This window comes from Rhinatrema bivittatum, chromosome 9, assembly GCF_901001135.1.
Source record: "Rhinatrema bivittatum chromosome 9, aRhiBiv1.1, whole genome shotgun sequence".
In the NCBI taxonomy this organism is placed as follows: Eukaryota; Metazoa; Chordata; class Amphibia; order Gymnophiona; family Rhinatrematidae; genus Rhinatrema; species Rhinatrema bivittatum.
The window spans coordinates 122,904,210-122,932,007 of NC_042623.1; the positions used below are offsets into that span (position 1 = coordinate 122,904,210).

The window sequence follows — 27,798 nt, forward strand, 5'->3', positions numbered from 1 at the left end:
ACACTGCATGGATTTTATCGGGACTGCCGGCTGTTGTGCCTGCTGTCATTGGGCCCTCTGTTTCCCTCTTCTATTCTGTGATGGTTGTTGAGGCGTTTGCTGTCTTTGATACTAAGGGTATGAAGGTTGCCGATAAGGTTGAAAAGAACGATATGGCCGTCTAGCAATGGGTTGGCGGCGATTGTTGCCAAAGTATCGGCGTGAAGAGGAAAATGGCGATGGGGTTGTTAACGACTGTACCGCTACAGCCTGCTCCTTCAGTTGGGCGACAGTAGTTTGGAATCGTTCAAAGAAGTTGTCCCCTGTACAGGGCAAATTCACGAGCTTGTCGTGAAGGTCTTCCCTAATAGCACTAGCTCTGAGCCAGGCTAACCGATGAGCTGCCAGCCCCGTAGCGGAAGCCCTCGAAGAGGTTTCAAAGCCTTCGTAAACGGCCTGCAGGAGGTGTCGGGAACATTCCTCCATGTCTTGGAGAGGCTGTGGAATTGGTTGTGCTGTGGAAGAAAGCAGACCTTTTGTCGCCTGAATACATTCGTACATGTATTGAATCATGTAGAATTGGTGGGTGTGTATTCGCGCCACTAGCATAGAATTCTGGTAGATTTTCTGGTCGAATTCATCTAGGGTATGATTATCCTTTCCCGGAGGATAAGAGGTGTGGGACTTTGATCTCTTCGAGCATTGCATAGCAGATTCCACCACGATAGATGTATGTGGAAGTTGCGGCATTGTATAATAAGATGCTTTTGGCATGCGGAATTTCAAATCGGTCTTCCGCGAAACTGCAGACAGAGTATGTGGGGTTTCCCACAACTTCCTAAGTACCGTGTCTAGTACCTCCTGTGGAGACAGTGAAGCTGGTTCCCTTGGAGTCTCAAAGATTTTTAGGAGACCCAGTGTTTCCGATCTTGGGTCAGGTAACTTCTGCATTTCTAAATGGAGGATGGTCCCAAGTTTATCTAAAAGCTTAGGATAAGATAGATCCTCAGGAGGAGAATAAGGCTCCTGCGGTTGATCCGGGGGATCTGAAGGATAATCTGTCGAGGAAGAAACTGTTGATTGAGACGACTGAGAAGCTCCCGGTGATGGATGTTCGGGAACAGCCGTGTCATATACCAATGGTGTTGGTGAAGGCTCTGGTTGTAAAGGGTTCTCTTCCTGACCTTGTGTTTCAGGAGAACTAGGTGAGGAAGCATCCGGTAATTGAAAGGAAGATTGAAGAGAGTCAAAGAAGCCTAATAAGAGCTTCAGATAAATGAGAGCCTGTTTCGCCGATGGTGGCATCCTCTGATGTGGGACCACAGCTGGAGGGGCTGGGGTTTCATGTGAATCAGGCCTTACTGGTAGTGTATTGGATCCTGGAACTTGATCCTCCCTATCCTGTGGCTTGTCGTTTTCGGATGGGGTCATGCCTCGGACGTACGTGACTCTGTATAGAGGAACATGAAGATGAGGAAGAGTATGGCCGGGAAGATGAAATACTGACCACATCCCTCCCCGAGGTCATGGAATGTCTTGAGGTCCTGGCCTGAGGTGATGAAGTAGACTCTGAATAGTCTCTATCCGACGTTTGAATTTTCGTTTGAAATTGTCTACGGTCCCGATCCCTTCTAGAGGTGTCATGTTCCTTTGGGCGGGATGCCTTGTGTCTTTTCCATTGTGGAGTTGAGTCCAGAGACGTTGAGTGTCTGGAGGAATGCCGTTTTTTATGCTTATGCGTCAACTTATGTGTCCGAGGCATTGACTGCAGAGCCGAAGGCGCCGGTATATGCGTTGGTTGCGTTGAAGGCTGTGAGTGAGTCTGTGTTGGCGTCAGTTGCTCTTGCCTCGACTCCTTGTGCTTCGTTATTGCCACGGGTCGTTGTGCTCCCGAAGCAGGTTGCTCCGGTGTCAAAGAAGGCTGCTTCGGGCTCGACGCAAGCTGCTTCGGCCTCGACTCGTGCTCCGTAGTCGACGCATGTTGCGTCTGCTTCGGTGTGCGCTCTAGCGCCGATGGCACTTGCATCCGCTTCGCCGAAGATTGCGTCGGCATCGAGTGATGTTTCGACCTATGCGACTCACGTGCCTCCTTCGATCGATGTGGCGAATGTTCCCGGCGCCGTTTTCTGACTGCGCCGTGCACGTGCGTAAGCAGGCCAGATTCCTGGGAGCCGCTTAGAATCGGGTGCAATGCCGGATCCCGATCCCTTCCTCTTCCGAAGACTCTCCAGGCCTGGAGAGTTTGAAATCTAAAGAGGACGCTGGTCTCATCGCTGGGGCAGATATTTTAGTCGGCCCTGGCAAGGAATGGGATTCGGGGGGGGGGGGGGGGGGGGAGGCATGTGAGCCACCTACCATCCGCTGGAGGTCTTGTAACTTCTAGGCCCTCTGCCGTCGGGCCCTCGGAGACATCCGGCCACACTTCTCACAGTCGGCCTGGATGTGCTGTGGCCAGAGGCAGCGATAGCAAAGATCATGTCCGTCCATTACGGCCATGATCAGACCGCACGGGCAAGGTTTAAAGCCAGAAGGACGTCCCTGTTTCTTCGACATCATGAGGAGAAATGAGCTCCTCGTGCAATCCCACGCGCAGAAAGAAAGACTGAGGAGAATCTGTTACTTCCTGCGCGGAAACACACGCGCAGCCACAATGGAAACAAAACTCTGACCTCTGCTTAACAAGCTCCGCCTCCTGGGCCCTGATGGACAGTTCTCATGACAGCATGGCTAATTCAGCCCTGCTATCGACGGGAAAAAACAAATACATTTCAATGGGTTTTTTCCAACACACTTCGGTGGGGGGTAGCATCTTCAAAAGGGGTTAATTTTGCACATACCATCTCAGGAATAACCCTCACTTGTGAGCCAAAACATGTTCAATATGATCTCAATCTCTCAAATGTACTGCTAATGTTACGCACCCCGCCCACGACCGTCCCGCGCACGGGACTGCTCACTTGCATAGTTCCTCAGTGGGTCCCGGGACGACCTCCTCGCGGTAGTTGCTAGCCCAGCTAGGCCCCGGCATCCCACTGCACGCCAGGCCTCACGCCAAGGTTCAGTGTCCTCTGCCATGCTAGCCATGCCCCTACGCGCACGCAGACCGCCCGGACACTTGTAGGGCCAAGGGCGGGTCTTATTTATTTATTTATTTATTTATTTAGGATTTTTATATACCGACATTCTCAATACAAGTATCGAATCAGGTCGGTTTACATAGAACAATAACTGTCGCAATAAAGGCGTTACATTAAACAGTCTTGGCTCCATGGCGCACCCTGATTGATCAATCAATATAAGGAAGTTCCTGTCTCCACTTCCATGCCTTGGCAATCGGGTCGGCTTGTATGCTAGATTGTCTCTGCGCTTGTTCCTGCTTGTTCCTAGTCTCGTTCTATGATCCTTCTGTTCCAGTTCCTTTCCTGACTTGTTCCTGCATCCTTGTTCCTGAGTCCTGCCTGTTCCTGTGTTCGCCTGTCTGTCTTCCCAGGTAGTACCCTCGGACTGACTTTCTAGTACTGACCTCGCCTTGCTCCTGACCCACCTGCCACCTGTCTACGACCCTCAGCTAGTTCCTGACCTGCCTGCCGCCTGCCTCAAGACTTCTGCCTGCTCCTGACCTGCCCGCCTGTCTGCCGCCTGCCTCAAGACCTCTGCCTGCCTCTGACTTCATCTGCCCTCCGGTATCTGACCCCTGCTTCGTTGACCACACCTCGGATTGATCTCTGGATCTCGACCTTGCCTGCCTGACCTAGTCTCCCAGATTCTGGCTTTGTTCCTCGCCTTGTCAGCACCAACTCTGTTCTGGTTCTCCCTGCTCCAGCTCGAACCCGACCGTGCTCCTTCTGTGTCTGTGGGCATGCCGGACTTCCATTCTCCCAGGAGACCCTGCAAGGCCCCCACCTAAGTCCAAGCGGCCCGGGCCCCTATGGGCTCCTCCCGGGGGGACCTCAGGCTTCCAGTGGTGAAGCTCTTCCTAGCCTCTGTCTCCTCCAGTGCTCCGCCCCCTGTGGGCAGTTACCTCCTGTTCCCTTTCAGGAGCCATTCCATCCCTGCCCCAGGACAAGGATCCACCCCCGAGCACAACAGTTAGTGCTCATCTTAATACTTCCACTGTGCCAAAGATGGCATGTACTATGTATAGGTAACATATCAAGATGCGCCAGGAAGATCTTTCTAATCAGGCAGTAGTGCACAATACAGTTGGAACTATTTCTGTAATTTTCTGCCACATTTTTTTTGCTCCATAATTACATCTATTCATACTTGAGGAATTTCTCTCTTTCCATGTGATATATAGTACAGGAATAGTCATTTACTACCAACATTTATATTAGCAATGCTGTTCATGTGTTTTCTCCTTTACTACTATGTCTAGTTTTCTTGCATCAAGTTTTTATCAGGTGGGGAAAAATGGGTATTGGATTCCGAAGACAGACAAGGCTGGGCCCCGACTTTTATGGTCTGGTGTACTGATACCCGACATTGGGGATAAAGTTTTTAAAGACAAGTACAAAAGTAAAGAACATTTAAACAACATTGTCTGAATTATCAAGAAGGCTGCTCACCATGTAAAATGTTTTGCAGTAATTTTGTTATGGGTTTGACAATTGCTTGGTTTTACTTTCAAGTATTACTATCCATAACATAAGGCATGGGGGTAACCTGCACGGAGTGGAGGTTACTACCCTTAACAGACACATGGGGATAGACTGCACAGAGCAGCAGTTACTGCCCTTGGCGGACACTTAGGGGTAACCTGCACAGAGTGGCAGCTGCTGCAAAAGGAAGCTTGCTGGGCAGACTAGATAGACCATTTGTCTTTTTCTGCCAACAATATATGTTATTATGAGATTGGAATGCCCCATTTGTTCATAACATCTTCATTTTCTACAATTCAGTCATGGTTGCACTTCTAGTCTTTTTCTGGTACAGGGATATTAAATTACTGCACATTTCCAGAGGATGAGCTATGCCACCTTATTGTGCCTCTTTGTATACAGGCCTTTAAAGACATTAATACGTCACATCCAGTGACGAGATGTGAACTGTTTCTAGTTCTATTTTGCACAATTTGCATTTGTCTGGTTTTTCTGTCAATAAACAAGCTGAATTCGCCATTATATGTAGGTGACATCATCTGGCAGCACCAAACAGACTTGTCTCTCCTAACTAGTAGAGCCTGCGTAGGAGTTCCCACATGGGTGTTGCTTCGTCAGGCTCCTCACTCACTTCGTCAGGCTCCTCACTCACTTTTGTGTCCGAGCACAGTACTTGGACTTTCCAGGCTTTTTTCCACAAATTCGACTTGTAACTCTTTTTTCCTCAATGTACTCATTTTAAGTTGCCTCACTGCCTCTGCAGCATCCACAATAGCATTTTCAGCGCTATTAAAAATAAATAAATAAATGAGTTGTCTCTTCAACATGTTTGGCCAAAAGAAAACCTACCGCGAGTGGATTCAAGAACTGCAAGGTAATGTCCCCTCACAGACAGGCAAGAGTTGTGCTATCGTTGCCTTAGTCTGAACACGACCAGGCAAACTGTGATGCCTGCGGATAGATGTCTCCATGTTCCCAGCATTCCAAGGCATTGGAGAAATTACTTACCTGATAATTTCGTTTTCCTTAGTGTAGACAGATGGACTCAGGACCAATGGGAATAGTGTACTCCTGATAGCAGTTGGGAGACAGAGTCAGATTTCAATCTGATGTCACCCTACATATATCCGTGCAGGAAGCTTAGCTCTTCCGTATTCTCTCGAAAAGCAATTTTGGATATATGTATGTTTTAGTAACTTGATTAACTTGGCTAACTTGATTAACTAGGACTGGTTAAACTGATTTCCAATTGGAGACCGCCAGTGCACTCAACCGAAAACACCGACACCTAGCAACTAGGGTGTCTTGAACTAGGGATAATACCTGGCTTACCTTACTCTTCTTGCTCTCGGGGATTGTCACCCGAGGTTTCCGGATTTTGGGGCAGCCGTGGGCGGGATGCTGAGTCCATCTGTCAACACTAAGGAAAACGAAATTATCAGGTAAGTAATTTCTCCATTTCCTAGCATGTAGCAGATGGACTCAGGACCAATGGGATATACAAAAGCTACTCCCGAACCGGGTGGGAGGCTGCCCGTGGCCCACTTAGTACTGCCCTTGCAATGATGTATTCTCCTGGGCCTGGACATCCAGGCAGTAGAACCTCGAGAAGGTATGTATGGAGGACAATGTTGCCGCCCGACAGATCTTGGCGGGTGACAGCATCTTGGTTTCTGCCCAGGACACTGCCTGGGCCCTTGTAGAATGGGCTTGACCTTTAGAGGTGGAGGCTTCCCTGCCTCTACATAGCCGCCTTGATAACTTCTTTGATCCAGTGAGCTTATGGTTGCCCACGAGGCTGATTCTCCCTGTTTCTTCCCGCTGTGAAGGACGACACAGGTAGTCCGTCTTTCGGACAGATTCCAATCTTTCCGGGTATTGGACTAGGAGTCTGCCGACGTTAAGGTGGCGAAGAAGGCGTGAATCTTCAGAGTCCTTATGTTTGTCTGGAGATGGCAGTGAGATGGTTTGGTTTAGATGGAAATGAGAGACCACCTTCAGAAGGAAGGAGGGAACCGTGCGCTGTATGGATCCCGGTGTGAACTTGAGGAACGGTTCCCGGCAGGAAAGCGTTTGAAGTTCGGAGATGCAAGGGGCTGAACATATTGCCACTAGGAATGCAGCGGTTTACTATCAACTGGAAGTCTGTGGTCGACAGCGTCCATTCCCCTGTGTCTAGACTCTCTCTGCTGAGGTAGTCCGCAGTGATGTTGTCTTTTCCCACGATGTGGGCGGCTGAGATCTCTTGCAGGTTTGTTTCCACCCATGCCATTAGGTGGTCTATTTCCAGGGAGACCTGTTGGCTTCTGGTTCCTCCCTGGCGGTTGATGTAGGCAACTGTTGTGGCGTAGTCCGACATGACTCTGACAGATTCACCTCTGAGTCTGTGACTGAATCGTAGGCAGGCTAGTCTGACTGCTCGGGCTCCCAGCCGGTTTATGTTCCATCCCGACTCTTCCTTGTCCCATTGCCCCTGGGCCATCAGTTCCTGGCAGTGGGCTCCCCACCCTCACAGGCTCGTGTCCGTGGTGAACAAGATCCAGATCGGTGGAGACAGTCTTACTCCCTTGCTCAGATGGTCTCCCTGTAGCCGCCATTGGAGCTGGGTCCGAACCTCTGTCGGTAGCTGGAGGTGAACAGAGTAATTCTGGGACATCGGGTTTCATCGTGACAGTAGGGAACGTTGTAGTGGTCGCATGTGGGCCCTTGCCCATGGGACGACTTCTAAGGTTGATGTCATCAGACCGAGGACTTGAAGGTAGTCCATACCTTGGGGCGAGCATAGCTCAACAGTTTTTGCAACTGTTCCATCAATTTCCTTCTTCTTGTAGGGGGGGGAAGAACAACCTTGTCTTGTTTGGTGTCAAACCAGACTCCCAGGTACTCTAGTGATTGGGAGGGCTGCAGGCAGCTCTTGGCTGCCTGCAGCCCTCCCAAGATTCTGTAGTAGATTCTTGACTCTGGTGGTTGCCTGGTAACTTTCCTCTGGAGATTTTGCCCTGATCAACCAATCGTCCACATACGGATGTACAAGGATTCCTTCTTTCCTCAGTGTTGCCGCCACTACCACCATGATCTTGGTGATCGTCCGAGGGCCGGAGGTAGTCCGAAGGGTAGCGCCCGGAACTGGTAATGATGGTACAGTATCGCAAAGCGTAGGAAGCACTGATGGGCGTGATGGACCGGGATGTGGAGATAGGCTTCTGACAGATCCAGAGAAGTCAAGAATTCTCCCGGTTTGTACTGCCCTTATGACTGAACGTTAGGGTTCCATGCGGAAGTGCGGTACCCTCAGGTAGCAATTGACTGTCTTGAGGTCCAGGATGGGCCAGAACGTTCCCTCCTTCTTGGGGACGATAAAATAGATGAAATAGTGACTAGTATTTTGTTGGTGCTTGGGCACAGAGGTTATCGCCTTTAGACTGAGTAGTTTTGTCAGTGTGGTTTCCACTGCCGTCCTCTTGGAGAGGGAGTGGCACGATGATCTCACAAATTTGTCTGGAGGGATGCTGTGGAAGTCCAGATAGTATCCCTCTCGAATGATGGTTAGGACCCACTCGTCCGACGTTATCTCGACCCATCTTGGTAGAAGAGGGTAAGTCTTCCCCCTAAGGCTTCTTCCTGTGGATGGGTCTGCTGGTTTTCATTGTGGGGTGCAGCCTGGGCCTGTACCTGAGCCGGCTCCCCTCTTATTGTGTTTGTTCCGAAAGGACTGGGCCCTGCCAGCAGGGCAAGGTGCTTGGTATGTGTTTTTGTACGGTCTAAAACGCTGGGCTCCTCTGCCCTTGGTTCTTCGTGGGGAGAGGGCGTTGGTTTCTTTTTGTTCCTGTCCTCCGGTAACTGAGGTGGTACTGGAGATTCACCCCATTTGCTGGCTAACTTCTCCATTTCGCTTCCAAACAGGAGGGATCCTTTAAAAGGCATTCTCATGAGTTTCGTCTTGGAGGTCGCCTCAGCTGACCAATTTCGGAGCCATAATTGCCTTCTGGCTGCCACTATGGAGGAGACGCCCCTGGCTGAGGTGCGCACCAGGTCAGAGGTCGCATCCATGAGGAAAGATATCGCTGGTTATAATGTTTCGGCGGAAGTGGTTGCGTCCCTGGAGAGAAGCAAGCAGGCATGTGTCACCACGGTGCAGCAGGAAGCGATCTGCAGGGTCATTGCTGCGACATCAAATGATTGCTTAAGGATGTATTCCTGACATCTGTCCTGTGCATCCTTGAGTGCAGCTCCTCCTTTGACTGGGATGGTAGTGCGCTTTGAGATAGCGCAGACCATGGCGTCCACTTTTGGGAACCCTAGGAGTTCTTTGGCCGAGGGTTCCAGGGGCTGTAGAGCTTCTAGGGCCCGTCCTCCTTTGAAGCTGGCCTCTGGGGAATTCCATTCCAGGTCAATCAGTTGTTCTACGGCCTGCAGCACTGAGAAATAGCATGAGGCCTGACAGAGACAGACAAAAACTGGATTCGTCTTGGTTCTGCTATGGTGCCTGTGCCAGGAATGGCAGTGTCTTCAGGCTCAGAGACACGAGATCTGGTAACTCGTCTTTGGTGAAGAATCGCATCATGGTTCGGTATGGTTCCATCCCTGGAGGGATTTCCCCTTCCTCCAGGGAGTCAGGCTCTTCCCCGAGGTGTCTGTGTCCCCTAAGGGGAAGGCATTTGCCCGGAAGTGGCACGTCTCGGTGGATCTGAGGGGACTTGGAAGGTTTTGCTCTTCTGGAGGAGGACTGTAGCTGTGTCACAGGCGGTACTGGTTGCGCCTGGACAAAGGTTTGTAGCCTTTGAAGAATTTCACCAGGAAAAGGTCCCTGGGTCCATATTGAATCCAGCTGAGTTCCCCGAGGTGCCCAGGGATACAGAGGTCCGGGGTACTATCACTGGTGGAGCCGGACTCCTCTACTGTCAGAGGAGGGCCTTGCTTCAGTTCCCCTTGAGCCTCTTCATACTGCAGGCATAGGGCAGAGGCCACTTCGGGTTGTGCAGCTCTCAGGTGGCAGGCAGGGCAGAGGGCTTGCCCTTGGCTTTCTTGGCTGGCAGTGTCATGATTTGTGCGCGTGGAGTGGCTCAAAACTCGTCTGTGTGTGTAGGCGCGCACACCGGGAGACTTAGTTGTGTGCTCCGGGTGCGCTGACGATGTGCGTGCAGGCCACTAATTGTGTGCTTAGCGGGGATGCGCGCGCTGCTGTGCGCACAGGCCTAACTGTGCGCCCAGCACAGTTATGCGCGTCATTGAGCGCACGGCACAGATGTGAGCATCGCTGTGCGCATGGCTCAGTTGTGCAGACAATACGGCGATCAAAGGGGGGAAATGGCGCCGACGACCATGCGGGCAAGATGGCAACCCCCCCCCTCGGCGGGTCTCCACGTGTGAGTACCCTCACACCGGATCGGGGTCTAGCCCGGACTGGGCTACTCAACCCTTTTTAACAGACGCCGGAAGGATGGTCTGAGCGGCTAGCCGAGCCTCGGAGACCAGAGACTTTAAGAAATTTTCTACCTTACCTTGTCTCGGCGCTTCCCGGTCTCGTGCCAGGTGGTCTCTGGCTGCGGGGGGGAAGAGGGAAAATACCTTCACCACGCGCTCGGTATGCACCCGCTGCTTCTCAGCCACTCTGGGGCTAAGTCCACGCTGGGGAACAGGCTACCGGACAGAGGCTTACCTCTGAGGGATCTCAGAAATCACCTCAGGAATTATCGACTGGGGGAGGGAATCAGTTATTTACTCTTTTGGATAATAGAAAAACTAGGGGGCACTCCATGAAGTTAGCATGTGGCACATTTAAAACTAATCGGAGAAAGTTCTTTTTTACTCAACGCACAATTTAAACTCTGGAATTTGTTGCCAGAGGATGTGGTTAGTGCAGTTAGTATAGCTGTGTTTAAAAAAGGATTGGATAAGTTCTTGGAGGAGAAGTCCATTACCTGCTATTAAGTTCACTTAGAGAATAGCCACTGCCATTAGCAATGGTTACATGGAATAGATTTAGTTTTGGGTACTTGCCAGGTTCTTATGGCCTGGATTGGCCACTGTTGGAAACAGGATGCTGGGCTTGATGGACCCTTGGTCTGACCCAGTATGGCATTTTCTTATGTTATGTTCTTATGATGGTGTGTCTATTCCCAGATGGGTTGTTATTCTTAGCTGTTTGCATATTGACAATAACTTTTGCTTTACAAACGTATTATTTCTATACATTTTATCTGCAAAGAGAAAATTGTTAAAGATTAATGGGTGATTATTGAGAAGTCCAGTGGAGTTGAAACTATATATATTAGTTAGGGTGGTTCTCAACCAGTGTGTCTTCAAAAATTTTATATAGCAAGCTTATGCTTCCTAAAACAGCCACATGTGCCTGCTGGCTTGAGAAGAGTGCAGAGCAGGTAGTGCCTATGTTTTTTAGTCTAAAAATAATACCCAAACAAAATAGTAGGTGCAAGTTTGTTCACATACTTTTTCCAACTCGTTTTTCAAAAGGGAATATTTTCCCTTTGGAAATTGATGTAAACTCTATGGGTAAGAAATTTTTGTGGACTTTATACTTCTGAACACAGTTTGAAAGTTGCCCCAGGGAGTCTGGTTTCTCAGAGTTTCAATGTTTGCATATTTCTCTTTTAATTTATGGTCTTTATTCTGTGATAGGTAAGGGTCAGTCTGTGCTCTGCATGTGTGACAGAGGAGATGGATTCTGCTGACTAGCATGTTATGTTCGGTGTAAGGATCTTTAGCATTCCAGTTTTGGTTTGGTTTGCTTTTCCAACAGGAAGCATATTGTTTTGTATTTGCAGTGTTGTTTGCTGTTTGAGTCCTGGATGTTAGTGCTGTAATGGTATGGTAGGTTTGCTATATAGATTCTAAGTGGGTTTTTTGCAGGTTTTCAGGTTATTTCACGAAGTATCTGGCAGGGGAGAGATTTGGAAGTGCTGTTACTGAGGGGATATCAGAATTTGAATATATTTTGTTGAAGGGCAAGTTGAAAGGGAAACATTTTACGGTTTGGGGTACTGATACGATGACATTGAAGATAAAGCTTCTATGGCCAAGTCCAAAAGCAAAGAACATTCAAGCAGCATTGTCTGAATTATCAGGAAGGCTGTTCACCATGTAAAAATGTTGCAGTAATTATGATTATGAGTTTCACAGTTGCTTGGTTTTGCTTGTAAGTATTATCCTTAATATTAGGCATGTTGTTAACCTGCATGGAGCGGCAGTTACTACCCTTAACAGACATATGGAGATAACCTTCACAGAGCGGTAGTTATTGCCACAGAAAGCTTGCTGGGCAGAATGGATGGACTATTTGGTCTTTTTCTGCTGACAATACTATGTTACTATGTTCTATGCTAACATCCTTGTTCTGCTCTATATAAACTCCAGAAGAGTTTAGAACTTCTTGAGGTTGACAGTGAGATGCACAAAAGTTTGTTTACTGTTCCACCCTGAATCAAATCAGTCCCAGATTTCTCACTAAGTAAATGAAGATTACTTTTGTGAAAGTAATCACATTTAATAACTTTTTTTACAAGCAGTTATTGAAATTAAAGAATATTTTCTCTCTTGCGTTATTTTTAAAAATAAAAAAAATATTTAGAATTTTTAAACTTCAGCTGCAGAATTTAATGTGCAATGTGTCATGCAAGTGAGCATCATCTGTGAGGCATGTTACGGCAGAAAAAAGGTTGAGAACTACTGAGTTAGGGTGTTGTGAATGTTGTGACAGGCGTTCTTTGGTTTGATTACCTGAAAAAAAAAAAAACGGGAATGACATTTGGCATCAATGTATACAAGGATAAAGTCCCCTGGAAGGTCTTTGGCTTTCTTCAAACATTGGACACTCCATCAGAACAACAGCTCTCCCAATCAACAGCATTCTGTTGCAGATAAGAATGTGGGGAAACCTATCTCTTGCGTTACTATGGCTAGGTTAGACCTAAAATATAAGGTTCAAAAGTCATCTGGGTTTAGAATGGTCCAAGTACCACCTCCGTCAATCGTCGTGGAATCTGCCCTGAATTCACCTCCAGGTAAAAACTATAGGCTACTAAGCAACTTTAGAAAGAAAGTATTTCAAAGCTCCATGCTACTCACCAATTTCATTTGGTGCAATTCCTACACATCTGTATTCAAAACTAAAATTTTTCCTTCAAATTCTGGAAGGCTGAAGTTATGACCCACAACCACTTTTGGCTGTAAAAGACTGCATACATCATAATTTTCTCTGCTATGTCTAGGAATTGTTTCATGCAATCTCATTACCTCTTCTGCCTGAATCGGAGCTTGACTATAGCGGGCTTACAGCCAGCAGCATTTAAGACAATGTACACAAGAGGTTGGCAGATGTCCCTTATCTAGAGGACAACCTTTTTAGAACTCAGAGAAATGATCACTCAGATAAAACAACAAATATGTCGGTCCAACCTCTCTTGATGGGTCCTGAGCAGAAAACTTTGAGACGCTCCTTCTGTACTTACAAAAGGCCATATTTTCAGAGAAACCCATTTCAACCGTACCGCCTCTTGCCTCTTCCAGCTCAGCAACAACCACCACATCTGGCAAGATTGACAGTGAAAGTATCATCAGCCCCAGCCTAAACCTGAGCCAAATGTTTGATTCCTTTGAACAATCAACAGTTCTTCATTCCAGTGGCAGGCAGAATCTAGGCCTTTTTTGATGAGTGAAGCCAGATAACCAAAGACCTTTGGGTTCTCAAAATCATTGAATCTGGATACCTTTCTCATTTCTCCCAACTACCATCCCTTCCATGTTGCTCAACTCTCAATCCATATCCATCTCACTTGACACAGATTAACAATTGTTTCATCAGCAACAATGATAGATCCAGTCCCTGTGTTCTAACATGATGAGGGCTTTTACTCCTGATATTTCCTCATCCCCAAGAAATCAGAGGGATTGAGGTCCATTCTGGAATTGAGAGAACTGAACAAACCAATTCTAAAAGAAATTCAAAATGAATCCCTACAGCTCAATTCTCCTCTACTTTCAGAAGAGGGAATGGATGTACGCTCTCAATTTGAAGGATGCATATGCTCACATACCCAGCCATCCTTGCACTATCTTTGCTTCAAAGTGGATTTCTTTCCAAAGTATTTCCTTTTGGCCTGTCAGCAGCTCTAAGAGACTTTATCAAATGCCTAGCAGAAATAGTGGCATACCTAAGTCACCAGGAAATTCAAGTCTTCCCGTATCTGGACAACTGGCTAATCACAGCAAGCTCTCAAGAAGTGTTGCTCTCTCTGCAATTCATCATCTATAGGATTTGCGATATCTGGTGAACTTCAAGAAGTCAAATCTAGTACACGGCATGGATAGACTCAAAAGAGCTCTCTTTCCCCATCAGAATGAGCAAGTTCTATGAGATTGCTCATTCACAAGTTACTGACCACACAGCACTTGACAGCTAGAGCTATTCTAATTGTTTTAGGTCATATGGTGGTGGCCATTCATGTGGTCTCACTAACCCATCTTCACATCTGGTACCTACAGTAGAGACTGGACTGTTAATTGGACCAAACTAACTCAACCCTTGTTAACCATGGTATAAATTTCCAGGGACGTAAAGCAAGAGCTGCACTAGTGGTTGCACCCCTACATACTTCAGGAAGGAGTTTCACTTTGTGCTGGGGAGGAGCCGGCTGTCGTGGTACATGTGGGACACCAACGACATAGGAAAATGTGGGAGGGAGGTTCTGGAAGCCAAATTTAGGCTCTTAGGTAGAAAGCTTAAATCCAGAACCTCCAGGGTAGCATTCTCTGAAATGCTCCCTGTTCCATGCGCAGGTCCCCAGAGACAGGCAGAGCTTAGGAGTCTCAATGCGTGGATGAGGCGATGGTGCAAGGAAGAGGAATTCAGTTTTGTAAGGAACTGGGGAACCTTTTGGGGACGGGGGGACTCTTCCGAAGGGATGGGCTCACCTTAACCAGGGTGAAAACCAGACTGCTGGAGATAACCTTTAAAAAGAAGACAGAGCAGCTTTTAAACTAGAACAAAGGGGAAAGCTGACAGTCCTCAGCAGCGCATGGTTCGGAGGGAGGTATCTTCAAAGGATACTAATTATGCATTAGAATTAGGGCATCCAGACAGTGAGGTTCCAATAATAAGAAAAGTAGTTCAAGTGCCTGTAACTAAAAACTCACCTGAGCTAAAAACATTCTAACTTATCTCTATCAATTAAAAAGCAGAATGAAAATACAAACAAAAAGCAAACTTTGAAATGTTTGTATGCTAATGCCAGAAGTCTAAGAAGTAAGATGGGAGAATTAGAATGTATAGCAGTGAATGATGAACAAAAAATCCAGGAATAACTAGAATACAATTAATGTCCAAAAATTAACTAGTTATGTGTGTAATTATTTGCTGTCAAATTGTCTTTATTTATTTTGTTAGATACGCAATCCTGTAACTCTTGCTGTTAAAATTTTCAACTTTATTAATCACATAATGAAAATGCTAAAAAAAAATTTTGAAAAGGGGAAGAAGACCTCAGTATTGGCAAAAAGATCCGATTGTCTCAGAAACGTATTAGTAGCCCATTATTCCAGTCATTGGTCTTTTATACCCCTTATAGTTTTTGTTTTTACATTAAAGTTCTTATTGTTTTCCTTTTATTGTCCTTGATTCTACTTGCACCGCAGTTAATGCTCTGCTTATAATTCGCTTGTATCTTTCATCTTCAATAAATGAATGCTTTCACCACAGCACAATAATGACCAACCATTTTGCACTGTAGCCCTTCTTCGATTACAGACGGCAAACCGTTCTGAACTGGGTCAACTGAGTATTACTTGGTATAAATTATTAAATTTCATCCCGACATTTTTTAACCAGAAGGCACTTATCTTTTTACTTGCTCTCAGCTGTATATTTCTCTGACGGCAATACCATGCCTTTCACCATTCACCAACTTGTGGCACATTTAAAACTAATAGGAGAAAGTTCTTTTTCACTCAACGCACAATTAAGCTCTGGAATTTGTTGCCAGAGGATGTGGTTAGTGCAGTTAGTGTAGCTGTGTTTAAAAAAGGATTGGATAAGTTCTTGGAGGAGAAGTCCATTACCTGCTATTAATTAAGTTGACTTAGAAAATAGCCACTGCTATTACTAGCAACAGTAGCATGGAATAGACCTAGTTTTAGCTTTAGTTAGGCAGTTGATTCTCCAGGAAGACAGCAGGTTTTAAGCATGACTAATTTGTGCTTATTTTTTGTATATTTGTTTGCATCATTGTATTATCTCTGAATTTTTTTTTTATTGTACACTGGTTTTGATGTGATTGTGAAAATTGATTTATCAAAAAATAAATTACCCTTACCATCCTGCTGTCTATGGAGAACCCCATTTACGGTAATCAAACTTACTTTTTTCCCCATCAACAAGAAGGGTTGAATTAGACATGACACATAGGGAGTCCCAAGCTGAGAGCTGCATGGCAGACTTACTGAATAAGCAACTCTGACACGCCCCCCCCCCATGAAGAGTAGACTACTGGGTAAACAGGCTGCATGAACTGTTTGCCCAAAGTTAGTGTCACTTCTGGAGAGATCATCCAGACAGTAGATAGATGTTAAGGTGTGACCTGATGACCAAGTTACAGTTTTACAAAAGTCTTTGATTGAGACAGGTCTAATATGAGTCACAGAAGTAGCCATGGTTCTCACCTCATGAACCTAGACAGAATCTGATCTAAAGGTCAGCCAGAGCACTGAAATTTGGAATACAGTGTGTTTGACAACAGCCACATCTAGCCTGTTGTGATCATAGGAGACAAAAATGTGAGGAACATGACAATATGGTTGAGCTCTCTTCAGAAATAGGCTAAGGTCCTTCTTACAGTCCAGTGAATGAAGGGCCTTCTCCCCTTTATGTGCACATCATCTTGGAAAGAATGTGAGCAGAACCATGGCTCGAACCAGATGGAACGCAGAAGAACTACTTTAGGCAGAAACTTAGGATGAATGCAGAGCATTACCCTATTGTGGAAAACTAAGTACAGAGAATGAAAATCCCATGCTTGCAGCTCACTTAGTATTCTAGCTGAAGTGATGACGACTAAGAATAGCATTTCCCATGTGAGAAGTAGATTCCAATGGCTCGCAGGGAGGTTTAATTAGCTGTGCTAAGACTATTTGAGATCTCATGGCACAAGCAATTTACAACAAGAGGCTTGTATGCCAGAAGCCCTTCCTGAATTTTGAAACCAGAGTATAAGCAGAGATTGGATTTCCATCAACCTGAGAGCAGTAAGCAGTACTGGCACAGATCATGCTTGACTGATGATGCACTGAAAGCCAATGAGGAAAGGGAGATTTACCACAGACATAGATCTTTAGGAGTACAGGCAAATGGTTTTAAGGAGCCTGCTGGAAATAAAGATAAGAAAATGCTTTAAATGGAAGTGGAATGCTCTTCTGATAGACAGCTTCCTAGATGAAATAACAACCTCGTTAAACAGTGACAATGAGGAACCTATCACACACTCAATATCCATGCTGACAAGTTGAGGGATAGATGGCTTGAATGACACAGATCCCCTCCCTCGAGTAGGCAGAGCCAGATCGAATCCTAGGAGATGAGTGGGATCTAACACCCCTCACCTCTGGTCTGAAGCACCTCCACTATAGCATCTGGCATCAAGCTGTATCCAAGGAAGATGGCTGAACTGTCTGCAGTTCTTGAGCCCTTTTATAGCTCCTGTTGGCAGGACTTCCTGTGACATGCTCAGATAACGTCACTTCCTGCCTTGTATAAAGGGAGGCTCAGAACTACTACCCAGGGCCTTCATTACAGGTCTCCTGCTTTCTTTCACAGTGCCAGTTGCCCAGCATGTTCCCGGAATTTCTGCTTCCTGCCTTGTTCCTGGTGTTCTCCTTGTGAGTCCTGTGGTTCCCTGTTCCATTCTCCATAGTCTTTGTCTGCCCTGGTGCTTCTTCCTGTGTTTCTCATCTCGTCCTTGAACCAGAGTCTATTGTCTCTCAGCTCAGCCAGCTGTCTAGCCTCTATCACTATCTTTGGATCAAGTCAGGAAAGTCTTGCTGGCCGCCAGAACCTGAGGGCTCAAACCAAGGGGGAGGTGGTTGAATAAGTAGAAGACTTACTCCAGTGGTGCATCAGCCTCCTCCTGTTGAGACCTATCGCGAACTCGCACAGGGTCCACTACCCCGGCACAAGGTTCCTCTACCCCTGCCCCCCATCCCGGCGTGACATGGGCAGACTGACTCCCTGACCAGATAAGAGAATCACTCATCTGGACCATTCTGAGTAGATTATGCACCATTGTAGGAGATACTCACATTTTTTACCACTATTTGCAACAAAATATGAATTCTGATCACAATATGGACACAGACCTGTATTCCAGCTAAGAGAAACAGAAGTGATGAACCTTGAACTGATGAAACAATTCATGGCTGAGCTATTTGTTCTGCCAGCAAGCTGTGTATGGAGGCTCCTCTAAGGTTGGACTGTCTTTTTCCATTAAACATGAGCTAAACCCAGGATAGGGGCAGGTCACAGAGGGCAGTTTATCAGACAGGTCAGCTCAGAGAAAACCAGACATAGCAAGACAACTCTCTGTTCAAGAGATTACTGGACCGGACCAGACCAGACCTGCTCAGGAGTTGCCACATAGGAATAGAAGTGATCCTCCCCTGGATGGAAGACAGAGGCCAGCACTCTAAAATGAAGAAATGGTCTTTTTTTGTGCAGACTATTCACAAACTGTTTGCATATTCATCGCTTGACTGTTAAAAGCAGCACTGAAGACAATGCCTGAGCCATTTCTGCCTATAGCCAGCAGACCCACGTCAGCCTGCCCGAGGTATCCCCTTGTAAGGAAGGTCCTGCCTGCTGCACAGTGGCCCTCACAACAGACTTCAACCTGTGCTGCCACTCCAAGGATGTCCTCCTTAAGCCAGAGCGTATCCCATGGATCCACAAACTGGACTTCTAAGGGTGAGAACCAATGTAATCTTCTACAATCATGAGGGCTAGCTAGTTATGTTTATTAATTAATATACCCAAAGCAAGTCGAGGTCTCTGATATGCTAAGTTTACTAATGATGTAGAGCTTCACTCAGTATAAACCTGTGCTATGTTAAACACATGCCTCTAAGAAGCTTATTTTATTCTAACTGCTAAACCTGAAGTGTCTGAAAATAAAGCAGTCCGATTCTGAGACAAGGCGACCTTTCTTAAAATTTTTGGATCACATATAAAGTAATAAGTGGTAAGTTTCTGTAGCATGGCCAGTGTTCTGCAGAGGGGGAACAGGCTATGTACACCCTTATATTGCCTACACCATCTCTGCCACTATTGGAAGTGGAGAAAAAGCAAATACCAGATATGCATCCCACTTGAGCAGAAAAGGATGTGAAGTGGATCTGAACTTGCTTCGAAAAATGGAAATTTTGTTGACTTTTCTGTTGCATTCTGATGCAAACAAGCCTATATGTAACACACTGATCCAGGAACTACACGCAGGGGGTGAAAAGTCCACCAGTGATTTGGAGCTCCTGGGACATTGAGTAGCTTGGAGAAAAGCCCTGTGACTACGAACCTCTCTCTATATTTTCATAAACTCCTGGCAGAGGATCAGGAACCTGTACCCTCTTGTTTATTCATGTAGAACATTGCCACTTGGTTGTTGATTTGGAACAGAATTCTCTTTCCCTGAAGGAGATACAAGAAAACTCTTAACATACATTAAAGGGCTCATAGTTCCAAGAAGATGATCTGGAACAGGCATACTGTTCCAGATCATCTTCTTGGAATTATGAGCCCAGGAGGAGTCTGGATGAGGCTCCCTGAACCCAGGAGGAGTCTGGATGAGGTAGAACTCAAAGAGAGGCAATTATCTCCTGGACCTATGGACATAGCCACCAATGGAAGATGATTTATTTGAATGGTTTTTATACCGAAGTTTAGTGTCTGCCTTCACTCTAGTTTACAATTATAACAACGATTTACATTAAAACATCATAGAAGAAGTTAACATTAGGTAACAATGGAGGTTGCTAGATGACATTGTTAGCAGAGGAACAATGAGTAACAATGAGTAACTTTGAGGTTGAATAGTAAAAATAATAAATAGTGATATATAAATAATAATAAATAATAATCATTATCATTGAGTAACGTTGAACAACATTAGTTATAAGCGATAGTTATCAAATAGGTTTTCCTGGATAGGTTTAGGAGTACGTTGAGGGTGATGTACATGTGGTGGGTTACAGGTTACCATGCAGATGGAATGTTAGAATGGTATGGTTGAGGTGTAGTGAGAGTTATTAGGTGGCTGGTTAACTAGTGGGGCTTATTGTCTTTACGGGGGTCTTGTCATCTTGATTGGTTTATCCTATCCCATCCTTGTAGGCTTGTTTGAAAAGCCAGGTTTTGAGTAGCTTTTTGAACATTTTTGTGTTGCTTTGTAGTCTTAGACTGTCAGGTAGGGTGTTCCAAAGGTGTGAGATTTCATCTCAGAATTAATTATATAGGATGTGACAAGGGCTAGCCAGCTGATCCCACTGAGAGTGGTGGCCCCATTGGAGAACTCTAATGTTGAGGCATGATATAAGGACTACATACACTACTGTCTCCATGTGTCAGAGGACAACCATGGTTGCTTGAGATTCCTGCTTGTGGGAATGAATCATTCACTGTAGAACATGAGAGGCTGAAAAGCACCTTCCTTATCCCCAAAAAGTAAAGATGCTCATCACCAGATCTGTGACTCTGTCTGGCATTACCAAATATAGACAGGAATCCCTGCATTGGGTGGCCTTGAGTTCTGCACTGATGGCGCTAAAGATTTTTGCACTGTATCGATAGAACAGAGTGACATAGTGCAGTGTGTGCTCCTGCATCAATGATGCCAGACATGCTCCTGAGTCAGACATTCCTTGTGGGACTGTTCAGTTAGAAAAAAATTAAAGGAACAATTTCAAGTGCTAGCAAATTAACAAGTTCTATGGAGCATGGAGATTATTTAAAAATAGTTGGAAGCTGAGAGAAAATATATTCCACATTAAAAAGATTGAAATAAGACCAAATGACTGCTAGCACTGTTAAGAGGCTATTAAAGCCAAAAATGCATTTTTAAAAAAATGGAAAGCAAATCCAAGTGAGAATAGGAAAGAAACACTGGCAAGCTAAGCGAAAAGCAGTAACAAAATGGGCCAAAAGAGAATTTGAAAAGAAGGCTGCCAAAGAGGCAAATACTAATAATAAAAAATTGATATTCAAGAGGGATTTCTCAATAACTTTTGAATTATCTAGATAAATGCCAAGGGTATATGTTGTCGCCACTTATCAGAAAACAAAATGTATCCATTTTCCTTGGAGGTGTTTCAGGGTAGAGATGACTTAACCAAATAACTTATCTAGCTTACACCGATATTTAGAGTTATTTGGCTAAATCTAGACGTGGCCAAAAGCAGAGTTAAAGTAATCCTGGCATGCCAGTTAAGCGGCAACAAGCCCCCCATAAAACTCTCAATCAGCCTGGTGGTCTGATCTCCCATCCTTCACCTGAGTGATAATAATGTCGGGCCTCATGGCCCAATTCCACCCCTTCCCCTCCCCCCCCAGATTACCCAAAGATAAATAATCTTAAGGCTGGGGGGTGCTAGAGAGTCAGGCACAAGATAGATGGTTGTTGCTCCTCTCCTGAACTCAATACCAGGCCCAACATGCTTTAGCCTGCAATATTCATAAAAAGAATACCTGTAACTAAGTCCTCTAGATGTGGGAAACTTTTTCTTTCTTAGCAGGAGATATTTTTCAGTCCAGTCCAATGTGTGCCTGCTCTGCAATGTGTTTGAGTGTACTGAAAGCATCTGATGTGAAGGCCTGTGCTGAAATGAGACACGGCTTGGTTTCCTTGGTGCTACTAATCAACAACGTGAATTGAGGTCTGACAACTTGAACTATTTTTAGCCCCTGGCATTGTCTCCAGTAAATTTCTGTGCTGTAATTGAAGAAATTCTGTCTAGAGTACTGCCATCTGTGTGCAAAATTGAATGTCAAGCAGAGAAGAGAGTGTGATCCCATGCCCTGGGGTTTCTTGTGAAGATGTACTCTATGACCACTGGCTGGAAGAATTAAAGGAGATCAGACAGTGCTCAGATTTAAAAAAAAAAAAAAAAAAAAGGAGTAGGAAAAAGGGAAGAGAGAACAGTGAGAAGCTGCATTTCGAGTATGATTCCTAATGAGGCGTATGCCTTGCAGTATCGTGAGGATTTCAGAAGTGCTGCTTATATTCTTGTCACAAACAAGTCTCTTTGTTTAAGCAGAGAAATCATATAGAAACATAGAAATGACGGCAGAAAAAGACCAATTGGCCCATCTAGTCTGCCCGGCAAACTTTGACTCTTATTTTTCCCATACTTATCTGTTTCACACCAACCACCAACTTCAGGGCTCTTGTTGGTACTGTTTGATTCAAATTTCCTGCCATCTCCTGTCAGTGATGCAGAGAGTAATGTTGGAGTTGCAATCAAAGGTGAGCATAAGGCTTATGCTTAAGGGTTGTAACTGCCACATCAAGCAAGCTACCCAGATACTTGTTCACCCAGACTGCACAGATCGATGCCTTATTGGATGATGTCCGAATGCAATTCCTGTTTTCCTCACTTCCCCCTATCGTTGAAGCAGAATAGCAACGCTGTATATGCCTTTCAAAGTGATGTATCAGGCTTAATTGGTTTAGGGTATAACCGCAGTAATAAGCAGCTACCCCCACGATTGTTTACCCAAATTGTGAAGTTCAGTCCTTGTTGGTTGTTGCCTGAATGTAAATCCTGTTTTCTACTTTTCCCCCTGCCGTAGAAGCAGAAAGCAGCACTGTATATGTATTCAAAGTGATGTATCAGGCTTAATTGGTTTAGGGTAGTAACCGCCGTAATAAGCAAGCTATCTCCATGTTTATTTATTTACCCAGATTGTGAAGTTCAGTCTTTTTTGGTTGTTATCTGAATGCAAATCCTCTTTTCCACATTTCCCTTTCCCGTTGAAGCAGATAGCAATGTTGGGGTTGCATTAACCGTGCAAGGGATTTTTTTTGAGTAAGGGTAGTAATCACCAGGTAGTAAACATTCCAGCAAGCCACCCCCATGGCTCTACTCTTCATTCCCATCCTCTAGCCTTTATGGATCCACAGTATTCATCCCATGCCACTTTGAAATCTTTCACAGTTTTAGTCTTCACCACTTCCTCCGGAAGGACATTTCAGGCATCCACCACCCTCTCCGTGAAGAAATACTTCCTGACATTAGTTCTGAGTCTTCCTCCCTGGAGCCATACTAAATATTTTCCTCTCCAGATGCTATTTTATTCAGTTGATATGATCCTTACCTGGAGGTTTTTACTGCTCTTAATAATTGTGTATGTGACTCTCAGATGGGATCATTGAGATCTAAGAGTGTTCTGGGATATTTTTAATCATGTAGCCAGAGCAAAGAGAGCTGACATTGAAGATAATTCAGCAAGATCAATTGGTGGATCCAAGTAATGAACTGATATTATGGTAGAAGAGTCTGTTCTTGCTGAATTAGTTAAGGAGATTAAAATGCTACGGGTAATACTGATTTTGAAATTTATTTATTTAAAATCTTTTCTATACCGTCGTTCGGTAGATTACCGTCACAACGGTTTACATAGAGGCACATATAGTAAATTGTACATGTATCTGTTCCTATTATCGGTAATGGAGGTGCCTTTTAAGCTCGGTAACATAGTTTCATAATAATGGCTAATTGTTCAATGTTGTCTAATCTGACCTTTGACTACAATAAAAACTGTTAGATTATACATTCAAGTTAAAAGGTGCAATAAACAAACCACAACATACATACATATAATGTGCTTAGTGCTGTATGAAGATTTTGTGTGTATAGCTTTCAGCGTTTCTCTATTTCTCACCCTCTTTGTGAAATGCTTCTTTAAAGAGCCATGTCTTTAAGCTCTTTTTGAAAGTTTTGAAATCTCTCTCTAGTCTCACCTCTATGGGCATGGTGCTCCATAGTATCGGCCCAGCCAATGATAGTGCTCTCTCTCTGACTTGTGTTAGTTTTGCAGTTTTGACCGAGGGGATGGTTAGGAGGGCTTTGTTGGCAGATCTCAGGGTTCTGTGTGGGACATGGACACGGAGTGCTGTGTTTAGCCATTCAGCTTTTTCGTCATGGATTAGTTTATGTATTGTACAAATGGTTTTATATTTATTTATTTAAGGGCTTTTAAAATATACCGACATTCATAGAACATATCATGCCGGTTTACAATCAACTTTGTAGCAAGGAAAGAGAAATTACAAATAACAGGGAGGGGGGAAAGGGGAGCAGGGATGGAAATAGGAGAGAATGGGGGGCGGGTGCAAAGCAAGCGCATAAGTAGCATGAAGAACATAGGTTGTAAAGTGTAAGGGAGAATGAAAAATAAAGGAACTGCATTAAAGGCCTTAAATATATACATAACATATCAAAAATTACATGGTCAATATTTCCATAAGATGCATCCTTGATTGGTGGGTAACAGAGCAGAGGTCGAATAGGGAGGAGACAATAGAAGGGGCTTAGGTTTGATTGGCATCTGGGTAGGCCTGTAGGAAAAGCCAGGTTTTGATGCCTTTTTTGAAGTTGGGTAAAGAGGGTTCAAGGTGGAGAGACATGGGGAGTGAGTTCTATAGGGTTGGGCCAGCGATGGTAAAAGCTCTTTCTCTTGTAGTGAAGAGGTGTGCAGTTTTGAGGGGTGGGATGTGTAGGGTGCCCGCAAGGGTGGCTCCGGATGGACGATTGGAGGTACGGAAACGTGGCATTTCCTTGAGCCAAGCAGGGTTGTTTTTGTAGAGCACATAATGAAGAACTGTGAGGGTTTTGTATTTTATACGGAAAGGGATGGGAAACCAGTGCAGATTTTTTAAGACTGGGGAGATGTGTTCTCTTTTGCGTGTGTCTGTGATGATTCTTGCCATGGAGTTCTGTAGGATTTGTAGTGGTTTAATTGTGGAATAGGGGAGGCCTAGGAGAAGGGAACTGCAGTAATCCAGTTTAGATAAGATGGTAGACTGCAAAACTAGACGGAAATCCTGAGCATGGAGCAGGGATTTGAGTTTTTTTGAGGATGTGGAGTTTGTAGAAGCCTCCTTTTAGCAGAGATTTAATATGGGGTTGGAAATTGAGGTGTTGATCTAATACAACACCTAGGTCTCTTACAGGTGGCAGGAGGGGGTGGGTAGTGGTAGGTACCTTGGATGTGACCTGCGAGATGATTTCAGGATTGATGGATATGAGGAGGATTTCCATTTTAGCTGTGTTAAGTGCAAGTTGGAGGTTGGCTAAAAGGGCGTTGATGGAAACTAAGCAGGATTCCCAGAATTTCAGGGTGTCTTTAAGGGTTTTTTGAATGGGGATGAGGATCTGGACATCATCCGCATACATGAAGAAACTAAGACCTAGGTCAGAAAGTAGAGACAGCAGAGAGGTAGGAGATAGATGTTAAAAAGGGTGGAAGATAGGGAGGATCCTTGGGGGACACCCTGCATGAGTGGGATGCGTGGGGATTCGGAGTTGTCAATTTTGACCAGGTATTCTCTTTGGGTGAGATAGGAAGTGAACCATGAGAGCACTGTTCCGGAGATGCCTATCTCTGATATCTGGATAGAAGGATTTGGTGGTTGACTGTGTCGAATGCAGCAGAGATATCTAGGATGGTGAGTAGGTATGAGTTTCCTTGGTCCATGCCAATATGAATGGTGTTGGTGACTGCTAGAAGGAGGTTTTCCATATTACGCCCTTTACGGAAGCCAAATTGAGAAGGGTGCAGAATGTTGTGGTGTTCAAGGTAGTCAGAGAGTTGAGTATTGACAACCTTTTCAAGGATTTTGGATACAAATGGAAGGTTAGATATGGGCCGGTAGTTGGAGGGGTCTTTGGGGTCTAAGTTGGGTTTTTTGAGGAGGGGCTTGACGATCGCCAGTTTGAGGGTGTCTGGGACCTTGCCAAAAGTAAGTGAGCAGTTGATTAAATCAGCTAGGAGTTTGGTTATGGAAGTGGGAATGGAGAGGAGGGTCTTGGAGGGGATGGTGTCAGCAGTGTGGGAGGCAGGTTTCCTCTTTTTTAGTATAGTTTCTATCTCCAGGATAGATGTGTTGTCGAAGAATTGAAAGCTGATTCTGTTGGTTTTAGTGGGTAGAGGAGATGTGGGGGAGGGCTTGGTGGGGAATCGAAGGAGAATGTTGTCAATTTTATTCTTGAAGAATTTAGCAAGTTCAACACACTTCTCCTTAGAGTTTTCTTCTTGGGAGTTGGGGTGTGGGGGCATAGTGAGCTCAGCAACATATGAGAAAAGAACATTTGCGTTGAATTGGTAGTTGTGGATTTTTGCCGCGTAGAAGTCTTTTTTGGCTTGGATGGTGGCTTGACGGTAGTTGTGTAGGGTGTGTTTGTATAATGATTTGTGTGTGGGAGAGGGTTGTTTGCGCCATGTGCGCTCCTTCGATCTAAGGTCCTGCTTGATCATTCTGAGTTCGTTGGTGTACCATGGCTTTTTGTCTGTGATTGATAGTGGTATTTCTTTTGTGTGTTATGGGACAGTTTTCCTCGGCTATCTTGGCGTTGATGTTATTCCAAGATTGCAAGGCTGTATCTGGGCTGGTGAGGTCCAGGTTTTTATTTGCTTTGTCGAAGGCAAGGGAAATATCTTCTGAGCAGTATTTACGGAAGGTGATAGTCTTACTGGGGGCATGGGTCATATTTTGTGAGTGTCAGATTGTGGATGGGGTGTTGATAGAGAGGTGGGCATTAATAATGAAATGATTGGACCAGGGGATGGGGGAGGCAGTGGAGTACTGTGTGAGTTGATGTAATCATTGACAAAGAGGAGGTCAAGGGTGTGACCGACTTTATGTGTGGGGGAGGTGATGAGCTGTTTGAAGCCTAATGTCTGGAGGGTGATCAGTAGGGTTTCACAGGCTGGTGTGATGGGGTTGCTGTCCACATGGAGGATGAAATCTCCGAGAATGATTGCTGGTGTGTCTAGTTTAATGTTGTTTGTTATGTATTCTATGATGGGGGATGGGTCATGTTCAAGAAGGCCTGGGGGAGCATAAATGAGGCAGATCTGTATGGCCTTAGATTTAAACAGTCCGATTTCTAATCTAGGGGGTGGATGTGATGGGTGGAGCTTGAGGTTGAGGTATTTTTTTGCAGCTAGGAGTAAACCTCCCCCTTTTTTTTTTTTTTGAGCCGAGGGATCGAAAAAAAGATATCGTAGGTCTCTAAGGGGAGTTGATTGATAAATACGTTATCTGTGTCTTTTAGCCATGATTCCATAATGGCACATAAGTCAGGGTTGGAATCAGTGAGTAGGTTGTGGAGAATGGGAGCTTTTTTAAGGATGGATTGGGCGTTGAAAAGAGATATAAATAGGGAGGCTAGGCCTAGAAATTAGGTGAGCGGCGAATTCATGATGGGTACTAGCGATCTATGGGAGGTAATGGGGTGATTACTAGTGGTATTGGTTTTGGGTCGGTAGTTGTGTGGTAGGATAGGGATGGTCAGACGGCACATTTCAGGTAAGGAGGCCTTGCCAGTATGAGGGGGGAGGGGAGAGGTGAGGAGGGGGGGCGATAGTAGCTGGGGGAAAATCAAAACTTTTAAAGGGAAAAAAGGTTTGTCTCTTAGGGAGAGAGGTCTGGGGGGGTGTAATTCGAGAGGGAGAGGATCAGTGTGCGGTAATAAGGTACAGGGTTGGAGTAGAGAAAAGGGGGCAGTAGGGGTGTTGGAGAGTAGGCCCTAAGGATGGCCCGAAGTGAACGCATGAAGGGGCGCACTAAGGGGCAGGCCCCTTAGACGCACTCCTTTGGTGCGAGACGCCAGTGAATGAGTGTTCCAGATAAAAGGTCCTCCTGGACCGGATGCGACATGCGCCGGATGGGGCGGGCCTCGGTTCGTCTCTGGCTGGGTTCAGGAGGTAGGCCGTGGCGTGGCAGGGCTCGGACCCTGATGGGTCACCCTGCCGGTTGCGTCGAGCCGGTTGTGTGGGCCGCGGGAGCGAGGTTGAGTCGACAGCGGCAGCGAAAGGGGAAGTCTCAGCCCCTGCTGCTTACTTTTAAAGGTCCTCCTGGACCGGATGTGACATGCGCCAGATGGGGCGGGCCTCGGTTCGTCTCTGGCCGGTTTCAGGAGGTAGGCCGCGGCGTGGGCTCGGACC

The 27,798-nt window shown here is 45.5% G+C and overlaps 1 protein-coding gene across 5 annotated transcripts in view; it reads right to left on the reverse strand.

Moving 5' to 3' along the window:
* The window catches only part of MSRB3 (methionine sulfoxide reductase B3), a 292,235-nt gene that overhangs the window by 231,666 nt on the left and 32,771 nt on the right, over nucleotides 1-27,798 (reverse strand). For 2 of the 5 annotated variants that reach the window (XM_029615743.1, XM_029615740.1), the window contains exon 1: nucleotides 21,316-21,403. The exons of the other annotated variants lie outside the window; for them this stretch is intronic. The gene's annotated coding sequence lies outside the window, so the exon portion shown is untranslated. Of the gene's footprint in view, nucleotides 1-21,315; nucleotides 21,404-27,798 lie in introns of those variants that run through there. 5 annotated transcript variants of the gene reach the window in all.